The sequence below is a fragment of the Ahaetulla prasina genome, chromosome 10 (assembly GCF_028640845.1).
Source record: "Ahaetulla prasina isolate Xishuangbanna chromosome 10, ASM2864084v1, whole genome shotgun sequence".
NCBI classification, from domain to species: Eukaryota; Metazoa; Chordata; class Lepidosauria; order Squamata; family Colubridae; genus Ahaetulla; species Ahaetulla prasina.
The window spans coordinates 26,229,738-26,252,141 of record NC_080548.1 but is presented as its reverse complement, the minus strand read 5'-3'; the positions used below and the strand labels follow the sequence as shown (position 1 = coordinate 26,252,141).

At 46.7% G+C, this 22,404-nt stretch overlaps 1 protein-coding gene across 1 annotated transcript in view; it reads right to left on the bottom strand.

Moving 5' to 3' along the window:
• Positions 1 to 20,336, bottom strand: part of SPACA6 (sperm acrosome associated 6) — an 87,122-nt gene extending 66,786 nt beyond the window's left edge. The window contains exons 1-2 of the mRNA XM_058195613.1: positions 20,278 to 20,336; positions 778 to 842 (exon numbers count right to left, since the gene is read on the bottom strand). The gene's annotated coding sequence lies outside the window, so the exon portion shown is untranslated. The remainder of the gene's footprint in view (positions 1 to 777; positions 843 to 20,277) is intronic.
• Positions 20,337 to 22,404: the final 2,068 nt, after the last annotated feature.

Here is a 22,404-nt window from a genome sequence, read left to right as displayed (position 1 = left end):
CAAAAAAGCCTCAAAAACAGGCCGAAAAAAGCCTCAAAAATGGGCCCCAAAAAAAGGCCCGAAAATACGGCGGGCGGAGGCCCAAAAAAATGGCTGACAGGTGGACGGGACTTCGGCAATGTTCGGTTTATAACAGGTTTCTCCAACCTTGGTCCCTTTAAGACTTGCGGACTTCAAGTCCGCAAGTCTTAAAGGGACCAAGGTTGGAGACCTCTGGTCTATAAGACACACAGACATTTTCGCCCCCTTCTGGGAGACAAAAAAGTGCATCTTGTAGTCTGAAAAATATAATATATATATTTCCTCCCCCCACCCCAAGGACCTGATACTTCACAGCATCATTTCAGCTTCACGTATTCTGCTGGTTTGTGTAGGTGTGTAACGTTTTTGAATGCACCTGCAGGAAATGCATTCCCGCTAAATTAGCATGATGGGCTACCCGTTCTGAGAGCTTGGAGTCACAATATCACAATACGACAAGCAGCCCTTGCCTTACGGTCATTCATTTAACAACCATTCAAAGTTGCGATGCCGCTGGGGGGTGTGTGTGGAAAAAAAGGACTTGCATCCAGACCTCGCACTTACTTATCTCAGCGTCCGTCCGTCCGTCCGTCCGTCCCCCGATCATATGCTAAAAATTCAGACACTTGGCAATTGTTTTTAGGACAGCTGCAACATGATTTCCGACAAGCGGGAATCAATGAAGGAAGCCGAACTGACTTAATAACCGCAGCAAAAAAAAAAAAAAAAAAGATTGTAAAATTGGGTACAACTCACTTAATGACCACATCGCTTAGTGACAGAACTTCCGGTCCCAATTGTAGCTGTAAGCCAAGGACTACCTGTAGAGGGAGAGGAAAAAAAAATATCTTGCTTACAGTACTGACCTCTCCATTATTTCAATCATTCCAAAATCAGCCCACTCTGAACTCTTCGCCCCCCCCCCATCTCGAAACTTAAAAGCAAGTTCCTTTCTTTTTCTCAAACGCTGCTTGCGCCAATGGAGGAAAGAAGTTACATGTGCTTGTTTCTTTGCCCTGTTGTGTTTTAATTTTTAATAACATTTAAGCAGGTTTTGTGAAAGTTCAGAATATTTCGCATATTGAAATGTTAGATTACTAAGGTAAAGATAAAAGGTTCCCCTCGCACATATGTACTAGTTGTTCCCGACTCTAGGGGGCGGTGCTCATCTCCGTTTCAAAGCCGAAGAGCCAACGCTGTCCGAAGACGTCTCCGTGGTCATGTGGCCGGCGTGACTCAACACCAAAGGCGCACGGAACGCTGTTACCTTCCCACCAAAGGTGATCCCTATTTTTCTACTTGCATTTTTTTATGTGCTTTCGAACTGCTAGGTTGGCAGAAGCCGAGACAAGTCACGGGAGCTCACCCCATTACGCGGCGGCACTAGGGATTCGAACCGCTGGACTGCCAACCTTCCGATCGACAAGCCCAGCGTCTTAGCCACTGCGTTCCTCTTAAGATTAGTAGGGAATCCCAATATCCCAAATCAGATTGAACAGTTAGGGCAAGGGAACACTCTCTTTCAGAGGAGTTATTTATTCCATACTGCTGCCACAAAATTATTAGGATTTGGACTCAATTAAAAAATGGCTTCACTTTTTTAAAAAACACAGGAGCAAAACTGACTTTTTACGGCCCACTAAACAGACTTGTGATGAACGTGCTTTCGAGCTCCTCTCTTTACAACCTCAAGGGTGAATACCCTGTTTTTATCGTAAAATGAAACATAGAATTTCTCAATCTCTTGAATATTTAAGATCACCATATCAATGTCCCTTCAATGCATAAGGTATACATTTAGGAGCCAAAAATGCTCCTATTTCTCCTTCATGTTCCTGTATAGAACTAAGGAGAAATTTCCTGACAGTTAGAACAATTAACCAGTGGAACTACTTGCCTCCAGAAGTTGTAAATGCTGGAAGTTTTTAAGACAATGTTGGATAACCATTTGTCTGAAGTGGTGTAGGGTTTCCTGCCTAAGCAGGGGGTTGGACTAGATGACCTCCAAGGTCCTTTCCAACTCTGCTATTCTATTCTATTCTATTCTATTCTATTCTATTCTATTCTATTCTATTCATAAGGAAACACTAATGAGGAAATATTTCTTCAAACACGCTTACATTTTAGAGTACAGCCATTGAAAAACAGGAAGCACATCTGTCTCTCATACCAGGGGTCTCCAACCTTGGTCCCTTTAAGACTTGTGGACTTCAATTCCCAGAATTCCTCAGCCAGCTTTGCTGGCTGAGGGACCCTGGGAATTGAAGTCCACAAGTCTTAAAGGGACCAAGGTTGGAGACCCCTGTCTCAGACTATTTCTAAGTTTCCACTGTAGGCAAAACCCAAACTATGGTTTAAAAATGCAGTGGTTTCCTTCCCCATAAAACTTTTCAGCCTGAAGAAGCCCAAATAAAATCACCTTAAGAGCATGTCCAATGACTGAACCCGATCTGTTTGCCCATCTATCCCAGAGCTTTCTCGACCTTGGCAGATTTGAGATGTATGGACTTCAGCTCCCAGAATTTCCCAGGCCAGCCATGACCAAGGTTGAGAAACACGGATCTAATCTAATGCTTTCAGTTCTTAAGAGAAAATCTCTTCTCTAAGATCCAAGATGACAACTTTTCTCAGTACTGTAGCATCTTCAACATCATCTTGATTTTAGCCTTGAAAAGCTCTACGTTCTGCAATCAAGGAAAATGCTCCCTCGTTCAGCTTGGACCACTCCCTTGCTGGAGCCTGAGAGAACATTGTGGCTTCCTTTAAGAGTTATTATGTAAATCAATCCAGAAAGAATTGCTTTGCTTTTAGAGCTGTAGTGTAAAAAGATAAGGCTATTTTAAAGAAAGCAGGAAGAACCGTGCTGGTAGAAGGCTTGAAGCTCTTCTCTCAAATCACTTCCAAAGTGTCCAGAAGTCCTGAAGCAAAGTCAAATACAACACTACGCATCTGTAAGTTATTACGCTGTTTCAAAAAAATGTGGTTGAAAATTAACGTAACAGCTCAGAGGGCTTCAAAGCAACTAAAAAATCGCAAAGATGGCAACGTGAGATCTTCGCCTCCTCACTTTTGTTGAATCCAGACACTCCACATCCTTGACCTTTATCAGCATTTACCCCTGTCGAACACACAAACACACCAGTTTGTCTTCCTGCTTTCGTCCCAGGGAATTATCTGGATTGGAATAAAACCAATTTCCGTCTCCAAATTATCTGGAATTTTAAAGCACCAAGACAGGGACCACACTGCATCCTAGGGTCGGCCAACTTTCTGCCCCACAAACTGGAAGGACTGTTGGCTTGCATTCATACACGGGCACCCTGCTTCATATTTCAGGTGGCCCTTCTAGCCCAGTTTCAAAGCAAAGCACTTTTCCTTATGCAGCTGGTAAACTTCAATCAATGAGAATAGAGCTGGAAGAGATATTGGAGATCTTCTAGTCCAACCCCCCCCCCACTCAAGCAGGAGACCTTATCCAATTTGAGACAAGTGGCTGTCCAGTTTCTTCTTAAAAACCTCCAGAAATGAAGTACCCACAACTTCTGGAGGCAAGCTGTTCTGCTGGTTAATTGTCCTCACTGTTAGGAAGTTTCTTCTTAATTCCAAGTTGTTTCTCTCCTTGATTATAGTGTCCATCCAATGTTTCTTGTCTTATCTTCTGGTGCCTTGGAAAATCAGTTGACCACCCTCCCCTTCCTTGTGGCAGCCCCTCAAATACTGGAATACTGTTATCCTGTCACCCCTAGTCCTTCTTTTCTCTAGATTAGCCATACCCAGTTCCTGCAACTGTTCTTTGTATGTTTTAGCCTAAATCGTCCTAGTTGCTCTTCTCTGCACATTTTTTTCCTCCAAAGTGCAGAGAATCTGCAGAATCTATCTTCAGTTTTTAGATATGAGGGGAGGGATAGGACTATTCTTACTTAAAATCCAGACAACCTCATTAAAACCACTGATGGAGGACACAGACCAGCAGGGAATTGGAGAGAGCCTATCACACTAAGAAGGGTAGAAATGCAAGTACATTGGGTCACAAGGAACACTCTTTTTTATCAAGATACCAGATTCAGCCAAGGAAATGAAGAGAAGTGCAGAGCAGTAGATCTATATAATAGGGAGTAATTCAGAGGTGGTATTCAGCCGGTTCTGATTGGTTCGGACGAACCGGTAGTGCCACCTGCCCGGACATAATGCTGTCCTATTTTAGCCATGTTTTCAAGGTCGGGCGCATATGCGGAAGGCGCATGCAAGAGCAAAGCGCATCCGTGGGAGAATAGCGCATGCGCAGAAGGCGCGTGCGAACCGGTGGCAACAATATGTGAAACCCACCCCTGGAGTAATTGCTTTTTAAGTTGGCTGTTAAAGAGTGGGAGGTCCTCCTTCATCATATAAGTGACAAAAATGGTTTTTATTTTCCATTGTTGGCCTGTAACTTATTCATACAAATTGAATAAACAATACAAATTATATTATGAATACAAATTGAATAATAATAATAATAACCATCAGCACCAGTCAATGGTATTTGTGATGCCTTTTTGAATGTTCAGTTGACTGAGTTTCATGTTTAATGAATAAAGATTATTATTATTATGATTATTATTAATAATAATACCTAGGATGCTGGCAGCAACCTGTATCAACCATTAGCACCAGTCAATGGTATTTGTGATGCGTTTTTGAATGTTCAGTTGACTGAGTTTCATGTTTAATGAATAAAGATAATAATAATAGCAAAAAACTGCATTACTTGGAACATCGTACATCTTAAGAAGGTACTTGGTTGATACCTAGGATGCTGGCAGCAACTCGTATCAACCATTATCAACCAGTCAGTGATATTTGTGATGCCTTTTTGAATGTTCAGTTGACTGAGTTTCATGTTTAATGAATAAAGTAAATAATAATAATAATAAGCTGGGCAACATATATCAGACACAGGGAAGGGAGTTTAAGCTCTCCTTCAAGGATTTTTTTTAAAAAATACGTTGCTTCATTTTCAGATTGTATTACAGGCAGTCCTCGACTTACAACAGTTCATTTACTGACCCGTTCAAAGTTACAACAGCAGTGAAAAATCTGACTGATGACCGTTTTTCACTATTATGACCGCTGCAGCATCCCCATGGTCACGTGATGCAAATTCAGGTGCTTGGCAACTGGTTCCTATACATGACCGTTGCTACCTGTAATGGACTCTTCTAGCACCCTAAAAAACATTACCAGGACAAGCTCTCTGCCCCATAATCTTGTTCCTTATGACATACCGTGTCTTTAAGATGCTGCAAATTCCTGTTTTCTCCCCCCCCCTCCGGCAACAGATTAACCTGGTTACTTTTTCTGGCTGAAGGTTACTTTTAACCTGGTTACTTTTTCTGGCTGAACATGAACTCAAAAAGAGAGGCGCGGTGCGAAATTTAGCTTGTTGGGGCTATTTCTTCATCAGTGTCAGGCCATTCCCCAGACAAGCCTTGATGGGAAGAACAACAAGAGAGAAAAAGGGAGAACCAGCTTGAGAGAACAAGAGGTTTCTGAAAGGCTGGGGGAGCACAGGTCACAGGCGGGTGTGGGGGGGATGGGACTCAAAAGCCCCCCCAACCCTCCAAGGGCTGCACCAGCCACAGTGAAGAAGCCTGGGGATTGGGGGGGGGGGCAAGGGAGAGAAAGTCTTCTGCAAGTGATCAATTCACACATCCGGCAGGAAAGGGGGGAGAACCAGCAGGGGGCAGTGGAAAAGGACTGAGAAAAGTGGGGGGGGGGGGGGAAACCTGTGGGGCAGGCAGGGGAGAGGGACTTTTGCAAATGAACAGCTCAGACCTCTGATAAAGGTGACTGCCTCTTCTGAAGTAGAGAGAGAGGGGGGGGGGGAAACCAGGAGGAAAGAACAGAGTGAAAAGAATGGGGGGGGGAGGAGGAGGAGGAATGAGACAGAACAAAAAGGAAGACAAAAGAAAGCCCACTCTCCAGACTGGCCCACCACCAGTACAGGACATGTGTTCAATGGAGTTTGGCTGCTAGTAGAAAAAGCAGACCACCACCACCCATCCTTGACTCTGACCCATTAGTTAAAGAAATGTCTCGCCCCTTACAAATTTCAGCTTACGCAGGGGGGGGGGGGGCTTGCTTTTTCCTAAGTTGGAACTAGGAAAGCCACGGGGCCTTCTCAGTGGTGGGGCCTGCTCTTTGGCAATGCCTCTCTTTCAAATACAGGCAGCTCTCGGCTTCCAAAAGTTCGTTTAGTGACCGTTACAAAGGGCACTCACAAAAAGTGACTCATGGGCATTTTGCACACCTACGGCCACTGCAGCATGGTCACATGGTCAAAATTCCAAAAGTCAGCCTGGCAACGGACTCATATTTAGGACGGTCGCAATGTCCCGGGGTCATGTAATCCACCTTTCGTAACCTTCTGACCTGCAAAGTCAATTCGAGGAGCCGGATTCACTTAACAACCGTGTTACTGATTTAACAACTGTGGCAAAAAAGATGGTAAAATGATGCAAAACTCACTTTTCAATATTTCGCTTAGCAATAATAGAACTTTTGGGCTCAATTGTGTCTTAAGTAGAGGAGTACCTGTACAGGTGAGCTCTTTCTCAACTTTTCCTTCTAGAATGGGCTCCCACTTTTTTCTTCTTTTTTTTAAGGAAATGCCTGGAGAGCAAGGCAGCTTATGAGGTGACACCAAAAGCCAGTTACTGCTTAAGTTTTACTCTCAGATGTGAAGCTGGCTTGTAGCTTTGACTTAATAGTAGCAGAAACAGCATCAACTACTATTAACAGTAATTGCTGTAGTTCTTTTTTCTTGCAATTCTTACATAAATCCCAGAAAAGCCTGTAAATTAATAAATTGAACTCTAGGGCTTTGAGGGAAAAAGAAAGAAAGAAAGAAAGAAAGAAAGAAAGAAAGAAAGAAAGAAAGAAAGAAAGAAAGAAAGAAAGAAAGAAAGAAAGAAAGAAAGAAAGGAAGGAAGGAAGGAAGGAAGGAAGGAAAGAAGGAGGTGATAAATGAGAGAGAGAGAAAAAGAGAGAGGTGATAGACAGAGATGATAGATAGATTATAAATAGGTGATTGATAGATGAGAGAGAGAAGAGAGAGGTGATAGATAGACAGACAGACAGACAGACAGACAGACAGACAGACAGACAGGCAGACAGACAGACAGATAGATACATGGGGCCACCTTCATCTCTTGCAGCAGTTCCCATACAACTAACAATAATAAAGGAAGAAAATACAACAACTGCTAGCAATGAGTAACAAGGCATTTTTCCCTCTGGATTTATTTAATTTATACCTCGCCTTTATTATTTTTTACAAATAACTCAAGGCAACAAACATAACCAACACACCTTCCTCCTCTTCCTATTTTCTTCACAACAACAGCCCTGTGCGGTGGGTTGAGCTGAGACAGAACGACTGGCCCAAAGTCACCCAGTTGGCTTTCATGGCTGAGACAGGACTTGAACTCACGGGGCTTCCTGCTTTCTAGCCTGGTGCCTTAATCACTAGAGCAAAGGGGGGGGGGGGGCTTTTGTTAATACCAACTAATTGAGCCGATTTGTAAGATACCTCAGAAGCACACAACTTTCTCCCGCTAAGCTGCTGGTTTCAGTCTGTTGTTTCGAACAGCGGCAGAAACTTTTCTTCCCAACCCTGGGAAGAATAATAGAACTAAACAAAATAAATAAAAATAAAGCTAGAGCATTAAGCCTTCTTGTAGGATTACGACTTTCCACTTGTGGTCTTTGCTGGAGAACCAAAGTACATCACAGCTCCACCCCTCCCCTCCTTAAAATCACACCTGTGAAGATCCTTTTCCCTTTTCCATCTACCTGGAAAATACTGTAGAAAGACCTCTATACGAGTAGTCCTCAACTTACAACCACAATTGAGCCCAAAATTTCCATCGCTAAGCAAGACAATTGTTAAGGGAATTTTGCCCCGTTTTATGACCTTTCTTGCCACATTTAAGTGAAGCACTGCGAGTTGTTAAATTAGCGACACGGCTGTTAAGCCAATCTGGCTTCCCCAGTGACTTTGGTTGTCAGGTGGGGACACTGCGACTGTCGTAAATATGAGTTTTAGTTGCCAAGCATCTGAATTTTGATCAGGTGACCGTGGGGATGATGCTACAACGGTCGTTAAGTGTGAAAAACAGTCATAAGTCACCTTTTTTTCCAGTGCTGTAGCAACTTTGAACGGCCACTAAATGAATTGCTGTAAGCCAAGGACTGCTTGGATTTATACCTTCACATCCCTTGATATTTGCAAAGAGTTGAACTAAGTTAGGACTGGTTCTCCTTCCGGTTAAAAAGTCCCATAAGCCAACTTTTAAGGGGTAGCTATTTTAAAATTCACATCTCATCCCTCTTTTTCCTGCATACCTTTTCTTTCCCTTCTTCCGTCAACCCTTTTAAATCAAAGCAGCTGCTGCTTATTGTCAGTGGATGGTTTCTCATGACATCCCAACATTTGTTAAGAGTAAAAATAGGTACACTTTAAAAAAAACAAAACCAAAAAAAATATTTGGGAGAAGAAAAGAGGCAGGGACTAGAAATGGCTTCTGGTGAGGCCCACAGCCCCGACCCGACAAGCCAAAGAAACTTTGCTAGACTTGCCGGTTTCTCTTGCATTTAAAAACAAACAAGGTTTAGCTCTTGTACGGATTGCCTCCGTATTATGCCTTAGCTGGCTGGTCCCCGAGCAATCTTATTTAGCCAAGGTTGAAGGCCATGACGACAGAAAAGCAAACTGGTCAGAAGTAAATCCAGAAACATAATTTGACACCTCCGCTCCCATCCCCCACCTCTTTAAAAAAAAAAAGAAAAGAAAGAAGTCCGAATTCCATTGTTATCTGCAGCAAGTCTAGCCAGTAAAAAAAAAAAAAAAAAGGAAGCGGTTGAAAAGTATATTTCTAGTTTTTAATGAATTCACCAGGCCCTGGATAGTCCTCCTTCTAAGGCAGTTGTTGATTTGGGACTTTTAGCCTTTTCAAAAAAAGAAAAAGAAAGAAAGAAAAAAAGATTGGTGGAAAAATCTGAACTTTTCTTGCCTGCTTTTAAGACACAAAAGAATCGGAAAGGGATTGTGTATTTATGTGTGTGTATCTTCACGGGTTGTGTACGTTAATGGCGAAGCTGAGATGCAAGGGACTATAAGATCCAGATCTTTTAGTTTGGCAATACCAATAGTTTAGGCAACACCGATGTCATAGGAACGGAAGAAAGAGGTCCTGCATTCATGGGATCCACTAAAATAAATCGCAATGGCAGATTTTAGCAAAGTTGATGAATGAGAACTAAAAGGGGAGGGAGGGAGGGGGGGTTAGAGCGAGGGCTGGGCCTGGAAGGGTTAAGGGGGAGCTGAAGCCTGTGTTAGGCCTTGTTGCCATGGCGGCAGACTGTCTCACTGGCAATCCCTGACCCCTGAAGGGGGATCTTGGGGAGGGGGGGGGTGAAAGGCTGAGACGCAGACACTCCAGGCGGAGTTGGGGCAAAGTCCCTTGAGAATCAGTCTAGCACCTGATACTACAACAGTAAAGCCACAGCCCCCCCACTCACCCCACCCGTGTGTGTGTGTGTGTGTGTGTGTGTGTGTGTGTGTGTAAATAAATAAATAAATATATGTTGCATGCATGATAGCTGGCTGGGAAACACCCGCATGCAGCCAGGAAAGGCTTCTGGAGAGCCAGGTGGCCAGTTCACATAGTGATTTGCAGGGTTATATATGCATGCTACCCGCTGATGCAGACAAAGGGTAAAATGCATACATCGCCTGGTTGACGGATGCACACAGCCGCAGATGAATGGCAATGAATTACAGGTAAAAAAATTAAAATCCATGTGCAAAATGCGGGGAGGGGGGGAAGTGGCTGGTGGGCTGTAATGCTCCCACGCACAGCCCCCAGGCTACAAAAGCACAGGCCCACACAGAGGTGATCCTGGTTCTTGAACTCCCGCAACCTCTAGGGCAAATGGTACGTATTACATTCCCATGTTCAATGGTACATGAAAGACATGGCCAGTAAAAGAGCCAAAAAATTTGGCCACTCAGATGAAGGGGAGCAAGGATAACCGAGCCTAGAGCAGGACAGGGGAATAGCAATGTGGCAAGGAATACCAAACACCTCCCTATTTATTGCAAATGCAAGTCAGAAATTCTGCAACTTTCCTCCCTATTCAAATATAGATCTTCCACACATTAAAATCCACCCGGTTAATTTCTCCCCACACCTTGGCTTATTTATTCAACCCACCTTAGCCATTTTCTTACACTCAAACTGGACAGGAGACCACGGGTTTGGTTTACCAAATTGACTGCTGTTCTGATTTCCACTCTTTTTAAATTCGGTAAGGCCGCCCAGAATCCACCGAGTTTCAGGGGGTAGATAAAATTGCATAAGATATGAATCAAATGTCACCAGAGGCACACACACAAAAAAAGTCCACCTACTACCACTTTGCTTCTTGTCACTACTCACTGTGCAATAAATTGTGCATGAGCATGGGAAGTTCACACTATGGTGCTTACATCACCCATATAGCAGTCTCATAGCATTTTCCCAATCCACACACTAGGCTAAACCATGTTTGGTTTGGTTATGGTTTGCAGGAATATGCCATGATTCGCCTGAGTTCGCACAACATGCTAAACCCTAAATCCTGGTTTCCATACCATTACTATGCTCAATGAAAGCCAAACCAAATATGGTATGGCTTGTGGAATCTTTGGTTAACTATCAGGTTAAACAACCAAGCTCAAGAGCATCCACAGTTGAATCCTGAACTACATATAGTAGTTGCCTGTACACCGCCCTGAGTCCTTCGGGAGAAGGGCGATATAGAAATCAAATAAATAAATAAATAAATAATATATTTTATATTGGTATGGTACAATATGGCTTGGTGCATATAAACCCAGGTGCTTTCCAAGGTCTTACGAGAGAGGCCAAGACCAAAATATTTTTCTTATACATGTGGATTCTGACTTTTAAAATCTTCCCACACAATCTCCCTAACTCTGGGCAGGAGGATGCTATCCCAAAGGAAGTATTCCACGAAAACCCATATCCAGCTATAATTTTGCTCTCGGCTTCACAAGAATCTGGATTTTGACTAGAATGCTCTATAGCAGGGTCTCCAACCTTGGTCCCTTTGCTGGCTGAGGGACTCTGGGAGTTGAAGTCCACAAGTCTTAAAGGGACCAAGGTTGCAGACCCCTGCTATAGAGCAACCTTGGCAACTTTTAAGACCTGTGGACTTCAATTCCCAGAATTCCCCAGCCAGCCAAGAATAATTCTGGGAGTTGAAGTCCACAGGTCTTCAAGTTGCCAAGCCTGGGATGCCCCTTCTATGTTCAAAATCCTGTGGCTTTTTTTAAACTAGGCCGACTATTTAACTAGGCTGACCTGGCTTATAAGGCCCCAGTACCAACGTCCAATTCTGCAAATTATTCAGACAAAAGGGTACTTTTTCCTCTTTCTGTCCAGAAAGCAATGTCATCTCATCATTCAGGTTTGAAGACAACATTTAGTTAAGCTAGTTGCCAATGGAGGAAACAAAATTATGATGGGAACCTCCGTTCAAATTTTTGGAAAACTGAGCAAAAAGCCTCTTGATCAGAGAAGCTATGTTGTTGTTCTTTAAGGCAAGAGAGCTTTATGGATGGTTCCACACCGCAGCTTGCCAAAACCACTGTTTGCGGAATAAATCACAATTAGCCAAATGCACACAACTTGCGAAGTCATAAACTGTGGATTATGAGCCACAATGGCTACGTATGTGGAGCAGACAGAGTGAAAAGCAAACAACCCCTTCTGGCATAGCATGAGGTATGAAACAGGGCATTGTGTCTTGAGCTAAGCTCAAGCAAGGGAATCCTTTCTCCACAGGTATTAACCAGCTCCTTTAATAATAACCGGATGGGATGGCTTGAAACAGAGCCTTCCTGGAGCCTTCCTGGTGTGTATGTTTAGCCAGTGTAGGAAACTCATCCACTTCAACAAGGTAACGACACCGAATGAGCACCGACTGGTGGTGCGGTAATCATGCCAATGCTGGAACTCCATGTTTGCAGCAAGACATCTGATGTCTATAGAACATCAAGCGGTCTGTTTCCTCTGCTTCCCCATGACCAAACGATTATATGCCGTCCTTTCTTCAGCATTGCTTTCCATAGGAGTTGTTGGGAGCCCACGTTCCTTGCCAAGATGGCTGAAAGCTGGGACCGCTGTGTGGGAGCCCAACACATCTGGAGAACAAAGTAGGGGAAAGATGGCATCTGCAGAAGAAAGCACCCCGATAGCCAGTCCTGTTTCAAGAGAACTTCCCTACCATCTGGTTCCATGCTTAGCATCATTGACCACCTGGCTACCTGCGATTTGGCAGTTCGAATCCTTGAACCAGGCTCAAGGTTGACTCAGCCTTCCATCCTTCCGAGGATGGGTAAAACGAGGACCCAGATTGTTGGGGGCAATAGGCTGACTCTGTAAACTGCTTAGAGCAGGGGACTCCAACCTTGGTCCCTTTAAGACTTGGGGACTTCAACTCCCAGAGCAAAGCTAGCTGAGGAACTCTGGGAGTTGAAGTCCACAAGTCTTAAAGGGACCAAGGATGGAGACCCCCTGGCTTAGAGAGGGCTGTAAAAGCACTGTAAAAGTGGTATATAAGTCTTATTGCTTTTGCTATGAACAGTGGAATTGGCCCAAACAGAGAAGAAAAACTGCACCTAATCATATTAATAGATACCCCAGACTACGCTTTGTTAATCACAGTATTTTCCCTTGCCCCATATTACCTCCTCTTCAGTTTTCCAGACAACCATAAAACCCCAATTTCCAATTAGAAACACTTTGGTATCCCTACCAAGCTCAGGAACAGAGACAGCCACCTTTCCAATTAAGGTCCTCTTTTATGTTGCATGAAAGCTTTGGGGAAAAAATAAACAGCAACGGTACTTAGGACTAAACTGGGAACCACCAGAGAGAAAAGGAACAATCTGACATCCTTAAGGTAGCCTTCTCCTCGCAGAGAGGTTTTATAATACAAAGCAGACAGGGCCCAACAATTAAATCGTTTCTTCCTTGCAACTCCCAGACGGTTAGAAGGAATAAAAAAAGGAAGAGAAGCTGTAGAAACCTTTGCAAACATGAGGCCTAATATTAAAAAAATGTTTATTAGTAAGAAGAGAGACCTTTTGGCCTTCTCTTTTAGGGTCATTTCTTCCAGTACTTATCCTGATATTTATTGTTAAGAGGAGGAAATTGTTTTTCTCCCCTAAGCTGGAACTGCAACCTACAAATCAACAACTACTGGGGAGGGAAGACAGAAGGGAAACCCACGACAGTACTATAGTAGTTATGCATATTCCCTCTTCCCAAGTCTGTCTTTCTAGCAGCGTGAAACCAAACCAGGGAGGGTTTAAAACTAGGAGCACATACACTCTCTATTCATGGTTGTGCTAACATCAGGGAGGTGAAGAAGAATGGGAGCAAGCAGAAAGAAGAGACAAGACAGGGCAAGATGGAGGGGGTCATGCTGCAGACCTCATCTGGCTAACGTCTGGCATGAGCTGGCAGAAACGGAGTATATAAAACCGGGTGGAAAATGGTGCAGTGGTGAAATGGATGAGTAGCACAGGCGGATGCAGAAGCAAATGCCCAAGGTAAGATCATAGGCTCGAGAATGGATAAAAACAAAAACAAAATAATGACGGCGACAGTAGAAGGTTGAAGGCATCACACGGCGGAGCCTAAGGAATGAATAAGGATGGATGAGTGGGGAGAGTAGTCCTAGTTAGAAGGGATCAGTTCCCTATAAGGGTGGTGGGTGAATAGGGAGACACAGAAGGCGGTCTCTCGGTTGCGATGGGTGTGAATGGGGAGACAAAGGTGGAGACGAGGAGATGGCCGAACTGAAGCAATTGATGGACATGCATTACAGCAATGTCCGCGTTTCAGTCCAGATGGGGAAACAGAGGCAGCGGGGCCACGGCGGACCAGCCATGACGTTCGGACATGGGACAGATTTCAAGAGAGAGATACAGACAAAATATATTTCTTCGGCTGTGGGACTCCAAGCTTCAGCCCACGGCCGTGAGATAAGGCAACCCTTTCCGCCACGTTCCTTAAAATCTCTGAAAACTCCCCTCTTTCGCCAGGTCCCCCAACTAATCTTCCTCATACGAGCTAGAATAGATTAGAAAACTCCCCTTTCTGCAGCCGTCACCCACATGACCGGGGGGGGGGAGGGGAGGGCGCTAGAAATTACTGGCACGGTAGCTTCACAGATCCAGAAGGCATCGGTGGTAGCTGCGTTGGCAACAAAGAGAAATATGAAACGACCCCTTGGCACCTTCCACTGAATGACAGGTTTAATCCCATCTTCTGTAAGCACAGATATGGGCCAGGGATCTGGGAAACTTAAAAGAAAAGGTAGGGAGACTGAGAGAGAGAGCGAAGGGATGACGAAGACGAAGAGGAGGAGAACAGGCAAGGTGATGAGACTGGTGCAATATTTCTCTTCCTTCCAATCTCCTCCCCCTAACCTCCCACCCCCCAGGTTCCTGCTTGGTTGCAATTTCTCCTTAACTCAGTTTCACCCATGCAGCTACAACCCCGGTTCGTTGTAGAGCTGATCAAGAGCTCTAGTTCTGGCTTTAGGATGAGCCTGAAAATAGGGGTGGAGGCACTGCTGAGACTATCTAAGACTGCAAGCTTTGTTATTTCTCTAGGTCGGGGTTGCGGGAGAAAAATCGACTCTACGTCCACGCTTTACAAAACCTCCAGCAAACAACCTCTTGGCCATACAGCTGTTGAGGATCCCAAAACGCATCTTCTCCAAAGCCTGACATAAAAAGCATGCCCTGTGAGTACAAAGCACATATTTCTCTCTCTCTCTTAACTCAGTTACAATTTCCTGTGCCCAAGATCTGGCCTCAAAGCATTAAGTAACAAGAAAGCTTATACAAACATACCAATCAAATTATATATATATATATATATATATATATATATATATATATATATATGTATATGTATATATATGTATATGTATATGTATATGTATATGTATATGTATATATATATGTATATGTATATGTATATGTATATGTATGTATATGTATATATATGTATATATATATATATATATATATATTTATATATATATATATATGTTTATATATATATATATATATTTATTTATATATATATATATATATATAGGTCTTTGGTTGTTCGGGTTTTCTCCCGTGTAAAATTGGAAGTGTCTTGGCGACGTCATCAAGTCTCATTCGTCATCTTCAGGCTTCAGCTTCGTGCTTCTGGGAGCAATGTGTGATCGCAGCTATTTCTTCCTTTTAACTGCTAGTGGGGGTTTGAACTGATTGGGTGGGAGCTTGGCTGTGCTCTGAAACGTCGCCAAGACACTTCCAATGTTACACGGGAGAAAACCCGAACAACCAAAGACCTATATACAAACACCCGTGAAAACCTCAGAAAACATATATATATATATATATATATATATATATACATACATACATATAGGCAGACATAAATGATTGCTTGGGTTTCAATAAGTAATGCATATATGCAGACTCGTACCACACACATACACACACATCAATACATCAACTGTTAAATCCGACAGGAGAACCTGCTACCTTTAAGAGTGAGGGGGGGGGCAGTTATTGTATTTAATCCAAACTAATCCCCATTCACCATCTGCATTAAAGACGAAAGATGCCAGAGATCGGTTTTTGTTTTTTTTTAACTTTCAGCAGACGAGTATACCTTATTCCTCTAAAAAGGGCTGGATACAGGGCACCGTCATCGCCTGGAATAGGGAGAACAATCATTTTGGTAATCCGTCATTGCTCTGAACTCCTTCTGGATGGGGCAAGGGTGTGGACCTATTATTATTATTATTATTATTATTAATATTATTATTATTAATGCTGCCTTTTCTCGCTGCATAAAAAAATTATTTTAAAGCTTAAGACCGATTCTGTATGTCTCTTCCACCTCCCCATTCCTCGCCAGATGTCTGCTATCTCCATTAAAGAGAAAGGCGAGGGGGGGGGGAGATTGAAGGCCACTTAGTTTGAGCTTTCAAAGCTTTTCTGACCTAAAAGGAGCCGATAAGTCAAGGTTTAAGGGGACGGTCTGCATTTCTGTTAACCAATGATGGAAGCCAACACAAAGAGGGCGAAATTCACACTAGCGATGGGTCAGAGAGAGAGAGAGAGAGAGAGGAGCCCCAAGAGAGAATGCCAAGGAACACCTGCGTGGCGCATACAGAGATAGGAAATGCTGTCTCTTTTAGGAGCCTCAACTGGGTCTGAAGGAATGAGGTTAAGAGACCTAGATCATCATTTGTTTCTAACTGGGTAAGGTCCTCATGACGCGGGAGATGTTCTCCTCAAATGTGACTGTGCAAAGACAAGATTCCCGAGAGTGGGGGGAGCCCAAAGACGATGTCCCTTGCTCTGCTGGATGATGCCCCACCCTGGAACATTTGAGCAGAGAGGCTGTCTGTGCACAAGCTCACGCATGCGCGGAAGAGCTGGCACCTCTGATGAAGAACATATGCCTCTGTAGCCTTGAAGGACTGCAGATGTGTTTATGAACACGGGTTCAGTTTCCCGGAGGGTGCATGCCATGCCATGCCTGCCGTGTTGCGTGTGCATGCGTGTGCCCATGTAACACGTCTGGCTCTCTATGGGATGGGAAGGGAAGGAAGGGGGGAAAAAAAAAAGGAGAGGCCGTTGGGGAACAGCTCTGGGCAGGAGAAGAGCAAGGTTCCCTTACATAAAAGGACAAGAGCAAGCCACGGCGTCTCCAGCCGCTACCAGCATGGTGCAGGGCTCCCCTCCCCGTTTATAGCCCCTAGACCTTGCTCTCCTCCTAGACAAACTGATTTATGCCGCGGCGAAAACTCTGCCAATGAATGGAGGCTACGCGGAGAGAGACCCCTGACCTCGCCCGTGACCTCTGACCCTGTCTGGCTTCACAGACAGGCTGCAGCTGGGTCTCTCCCCCTTGACCCTTTAATTCCAGACCTGCCCCAGCCCCACCAAGGAGCCCCGCCAGACATTAACCCTCTGAGTGCTGCATCTCTTTCTCTCTCTCTCTCTCTCCTTAGTTGCTCTTGAGAAAAGGAAAGGAAAGGGTGGGGGAAAAAAAGCCGACACACAATTAAGACTTGTGAATCCTTTACCTGAGCTTAAGTTACGATGGAGGGATGGATGGATGGAGGGATGGATGGAGGGATGGATGGAGGGATGGCTGCATTTTTGGAAGTGGAGATTTTGTGCAGCTCATCTTCCCCGCCACATCCCAACCCTGGCCCACCCCATTTCGGCGGTCCTATGCTTTATCCTAAAGTCACGCTCTGCGGCCCCATGCTGCGCCTGCCCTCTCTTGCCTTCTGAGATCATTCAGTCTGCCAGGTTCCAGTCAACACACACACACATACATACACACACACTCTGAAAAACGTACAACGCCCCCCCCCAATTTGAACCCCAAGCAATCTCTGCTATTTCTCTCTCTTTTTTTTTCCCCCTGGGCTCCTCCTCCTCCTCTTCTTCCTCCTCCTCCTCTCCTGTCGCACTCAACTCCTCCTAAATCTCAGCCTTTACTCCGGCTCCACGCAATGTCTATATCCCCAGCTTCCCTCCCCCACTCCCCCACCCCCCCCCCGGCACCCCCTCCCCTCCCTGCCCCCTTCTCCTATACTAAGAAGGGCAGGTTAGGGGCAACAAGTAGCAGCAAAATGTACAGTCATTGGAGATGGGGAGGAGAGAGGGGGGGGGAGAACGGAGCTCCTCTTTCCCCCCCTCCCCCATTCCTGCCTGAAAACTGCAGAGAGGTGCATCTTGGGATGAATAAATTACACGGGCAATGGAATGGCAAGCACAATTCAGGGACAGAGAGAGAGAAGACAAGCAAAAATAGTGGGGGGAGAGGTTTGAGAGAGAGAAAGAGAGAGAGAAAGAATCACCCCTGCCTGCATTAATCCCCCTTCCCCCCCCCTTTTTTTTTATAAAAAAAGGCCAGCATGCCAATGGTCTGTCACTCAGGAGGTCAAAGGCATAATCAGATAATAACCTGTAATTGCTCGAATTCCTTTGCAACCATCACATTAAAATCTTTTAAGCCCCTCCCCCGATTCCGAGACCCTCTTTCCTCGCCACCCCTTGATAACGCCCCCACAAACCTAACTCTACTATATAAAGGAAGGGGAACCTTATTTTCTTTCCTGTTTCTCCACCTCCCCAGCCCCCCCAACTCCCCCATCTCTTTCTTCCCACCGCAGTCCAGGAAAGGATCCATCCATGCACCTATTTTGGATTTCTGATTTCTTGCTCCATTGGTGGTGGGGAAGGGCGGGCGGGGAGGTGGGGGGGAAAGGGCAGTTTTCTTTTCCGAGAATCTCAAATTCTTGCCGCTGAAAACAGGCAGGAGGGCATCAGCGGGTTGGTGGGGGGGTAAAGGCTTCAGACGTGCTGAGCCTTAGGCTACAATGGTGGGCACAGCTTTTGGGGAACTTCCGTAAAGGAAAATCCAAGCAGAACCAAACACCCCCTCCCACCCGTTCCTCCCCCTCCCCCCAATTTACTCCAGACTGTTTCTGCTCCCCTCGAGAGAAAGAGGCCGGAGAGGAGAGTTAAATAAATGGTTCTTTTTAAAATAATAATAATGATGATGATGATGAACCTAGCTGCCCCCTTAGCCTTTCTACAGCCTCAACTTCCTTCCTCGCCAGAGCTTCCCATTATCTGCACTGCCGCCAAGCCAGCCAGCCACCCCACCCTGCTCACCTACCTGATCCGCTGGGAGGAGGGACTGCAGTGGTCCATCCTTCGCCACCTACCCCCACCCCACAGACACACACACACACACATACACCATGTAGAGCTCCCACAAAGTGTGCATTGTGGCGGGAAGATGAGGAGGTTGGCTGGGGGGGGGAGGAAGAGAGAGATGCAAAAGAACAAAGAATGTGTGTCTTTAAGGTGCAGGGGGCCAGGAGTTGGGGGGAAACAGGGGGCTGCTGCCTTGTAATTCTGGAAACGTAGCAAAGACCCCTGGAAAGGGGGGGGGGAGCTTCCAACCTTCTCTTCAAACTTGACCTCCGATCTGCTTCTCTTTCATTCTCTCTCTCCTTTTCTCTTTCTTTCTCTCTCTCTCTCTTCTCCCCCCCACACACCCCTGCCATCATTCCAGCCTTTTTTTCCCCTTTCCTTTCCTTTCTTTCTTTCTTTCTTTTTTTTTTTTGCACAGGAAAATACACAGTGCAAGAGAGAGCTGAGTGGAAAGGGGCCCCGTAGGGGAAACCGGGGAAGGGGGAAGAAGGAGAAGAGTTAAAGGGGTGGGGGGGAGGTTTGGGATCTGTCCAGCCAGGAGCTGTTGCTGCACCTGCAGGGAGGGGAAAAGTTGCCTCTCTTCTCTCTTTGCATCTATTTATTAATGCCCCCCACCCACCCCAATGCAGAGAGGAGAAATGCAAGGAATGAAGGGCAGGGTGGACGTGGGGGGGGGATAGGGATATGCAAGAGGGGGGTGGGTGCAAGAGGGGTGGGGTGGGGGCTCCTGCAGGAGAGAAAGCCCAGGAGAAAGCAGCCACGTCTGGAACCGAAGGGCCAGGGGTGGGGATTGGGGGAGAGTGGGAAAAGTTGGGGTTTGCGGTTGTTTGGGGGGCAGGAGAAGCACCCAAAGGAGGCGATCTCTGATTTTCTCTCTCTCTCTCCCACTTGGAAGGAATCAGAAAGGTGAAAAGGTGGGGGAGGTGATGAGAAGCGGGAAGGAGGAATTCCCAATTTGGGGGCTCGGCAGGAGGGGCTTTGATGGGGGTGGGAAGAAAAGGCGAATGACAGAATGGGAGGGGCTGCCCTAGGTCCTTGCGGTGCAAGTGTGTGTGTGGGGGCGTCGATCTTACTCTGGGAAAGGGACCGAAAGACGGGAGGGTCGCGCGGCGGGTCTACCGGGGTGGTGGTGGTGGATCGGGCCCTGACGAACCAAACCCGCGCGGGGCGGGATGTGCTTAGCCAGCCCGGGAAGGCGAGCGAGGCAAGAGGCGTGGGGGGCTGGGCTCCTGCGGAAACCTCCCCCGACCCCGTTTAGCGCCCCGGTTGGGGACGGACGGACAAGCAGAAGCAAAGCGGCGGCGCAGGGCTCCTCCGCTGTGGAAACCCCCGCACCTCCCCTCCCCTCCCCAGCATTTGGATGGCGACCCTCGCCGCGCACTCACCTGCAAGGGCGCCCGACCGAGCCGCCGCCGCCGCCGCCGCTGCCTCCTCCTCCTCCTCCTCCTCCTCCAACGCCGCCGCCGCCGCCGCCGCCTCTTCTGCGTCTCCACCGGCAACCAGAGCCAGTCTCCGGGGCCCGCCAGCGCTGCATGCTGGGAGGGCCTCTTTGGGGGTGCTGGTGATGTCATTGGTTGGAGAAAGGGGTGGGGGGGGAGAGAGAGAGAGAGCGGCGGGAGGGGTGTGAGATTGCACCCCCCCCTCCCGGAAAAAGCGGGGCGGTGGGAGTTGTGGGGGGGGGGAGCGAAGAAAGGAAAGCCGAGCCAGCCTCTCTCTCTCTCTCCCTGCCTGCCTGGCTTTGCCTCCTTCCTTCCCTGCCTCGCCTCCGGCTGGCGGGTTTGGCCGCTGCGGGGATCGCGAGAAGCCAGCCGGAGCTCGGCAAGTGCGGGATCCGTTGCATTTCCACCAACCCGCGATACTCCGTCCGCAATGCACACTTCCAAGAGGAGGGCGGGGGGGGGGGTGTTTGGGTGGGGGCGGCTGCCCTCCGCAGCCTGCCGGGAAGGAGGAAGGTTGAGCCAGCCTGCCTGCCTGCCTGCCTGCCTGGGGTGGGTGGAAGAGAGAGGGTCAGCCGGCTGGATCCCAGTCCCCCACCCACCCACCCAACCCAGGTTGCTTTTCTCTTCTCCTCCCTCTTTCCATTCCCGGGGGTCGTCGTCGTCGAACGATGCAGCGTTTGGAAGCCATGGGGGTGAGGACGGTGGGAGTTTTTTTAATCGTGGTTTATAAAGGGGGCTCCGCCACCGAGGCTGTTTCTCCCCCCCCCCCAGCTTTCCCCGAATTGGAAGCCTTTTTTTTTTTTTTTTGGGAGGAAGCGCAGGCTTGGCGAGAGTGCCTCTGGGCATGTGCGGAGCGCCCTTCGCTCCAAAGGCTGCCTTCTCTTGCTCAGCCGTCCTTCCCGCCTCCGTTTCATGCTCCGTCCCAACCAGTGGTGAAATCCCATTTTTTTTACTACCGGTTCTGTGGGCGTGGCTTGGTGGGCGTGGCAGGGGGGAAGGATACTACAAAATCTCCATTCCCTCCCCACTCCTGGGAGAAGGATACTGCAAAATCTCCATTCTCATCCCACTCCAGGGGAAGGATACTGCAAAATCCCCATTCCCTCCCCACTCTGGGGCCAGCCAGAGGTGGTATTTGCCGGTTTTCCAAACTACTCAAAATTTCTGCTACCGGTTCTCCAGAACCTGTCAGAACCTGCTGAATAGCACCTCTGGTCCCAACACATAGGTAAAAGTAGAGGGGGAGAGAGAGAGGACGAGACACGATCCAGCATCACCCCTCCCACCCTCCCTCCCTACCCTCCCTGATGTTTCCATGCCAGGTGCAATCGGGAAGAAAAAAGGTACCACCCGGTTAAGGCAGAAGTCCTGGATGGGGAAGCCGTCTGCCTGTCTTGTCTCGCCAAAGGAAATCCGAAAACTGCTCTGGTGATCCATCTGGGTGGATCAGTTGCTCTCCAACCCCCCCTCCCTTTCCCCCCCCCCCTCGAACAACCTGCAAGGGGAAGATCTGGAATCTAGCCCGCTAGATCCATCCCAAACGAATCGCTTTCCACCTGGTGTCTATACCTCCTCCTTTGGATTTGCAAATTCTGACATAGGATCTAATTAGCTCATCCCAGCTGGATGAGGGTCCTTTTTAAAGTTAGAACATGCTTAGACATATTTTTTTAAAACCTTCCATGGGACAGATTGCTGCCTAAACCAGGGGTCTCCAACCTTGGCAACTTTAAGCCTGGAGGACTTCAATTCCCAGAATTCCCCAGCCAGCAAAGCTTTCTGGGAATTGAAGTCCTCCAGGCTTAGAGTTGCCAAAGTTGGAGACCCCTGGTTTAGGCAACAAGATCCCAGTTCATAATGAGAAGCATCATTCTGTATTAAAAAATAAATAAGTGCAGTGTTTGCATTGTAAAAGCCTTTTGACTTGACATAGCGAGGAGAGACACAAAATGATTTAAAAGGCAGGAAAATATGTCTTATAAACCAAGATATGAGGACTTCAACTCCCAGAATCCCCCCCCCAGCATTGGGAATTCTGGGAGTCGAAGTCCAGACATCTTCAAACTTCCCTTG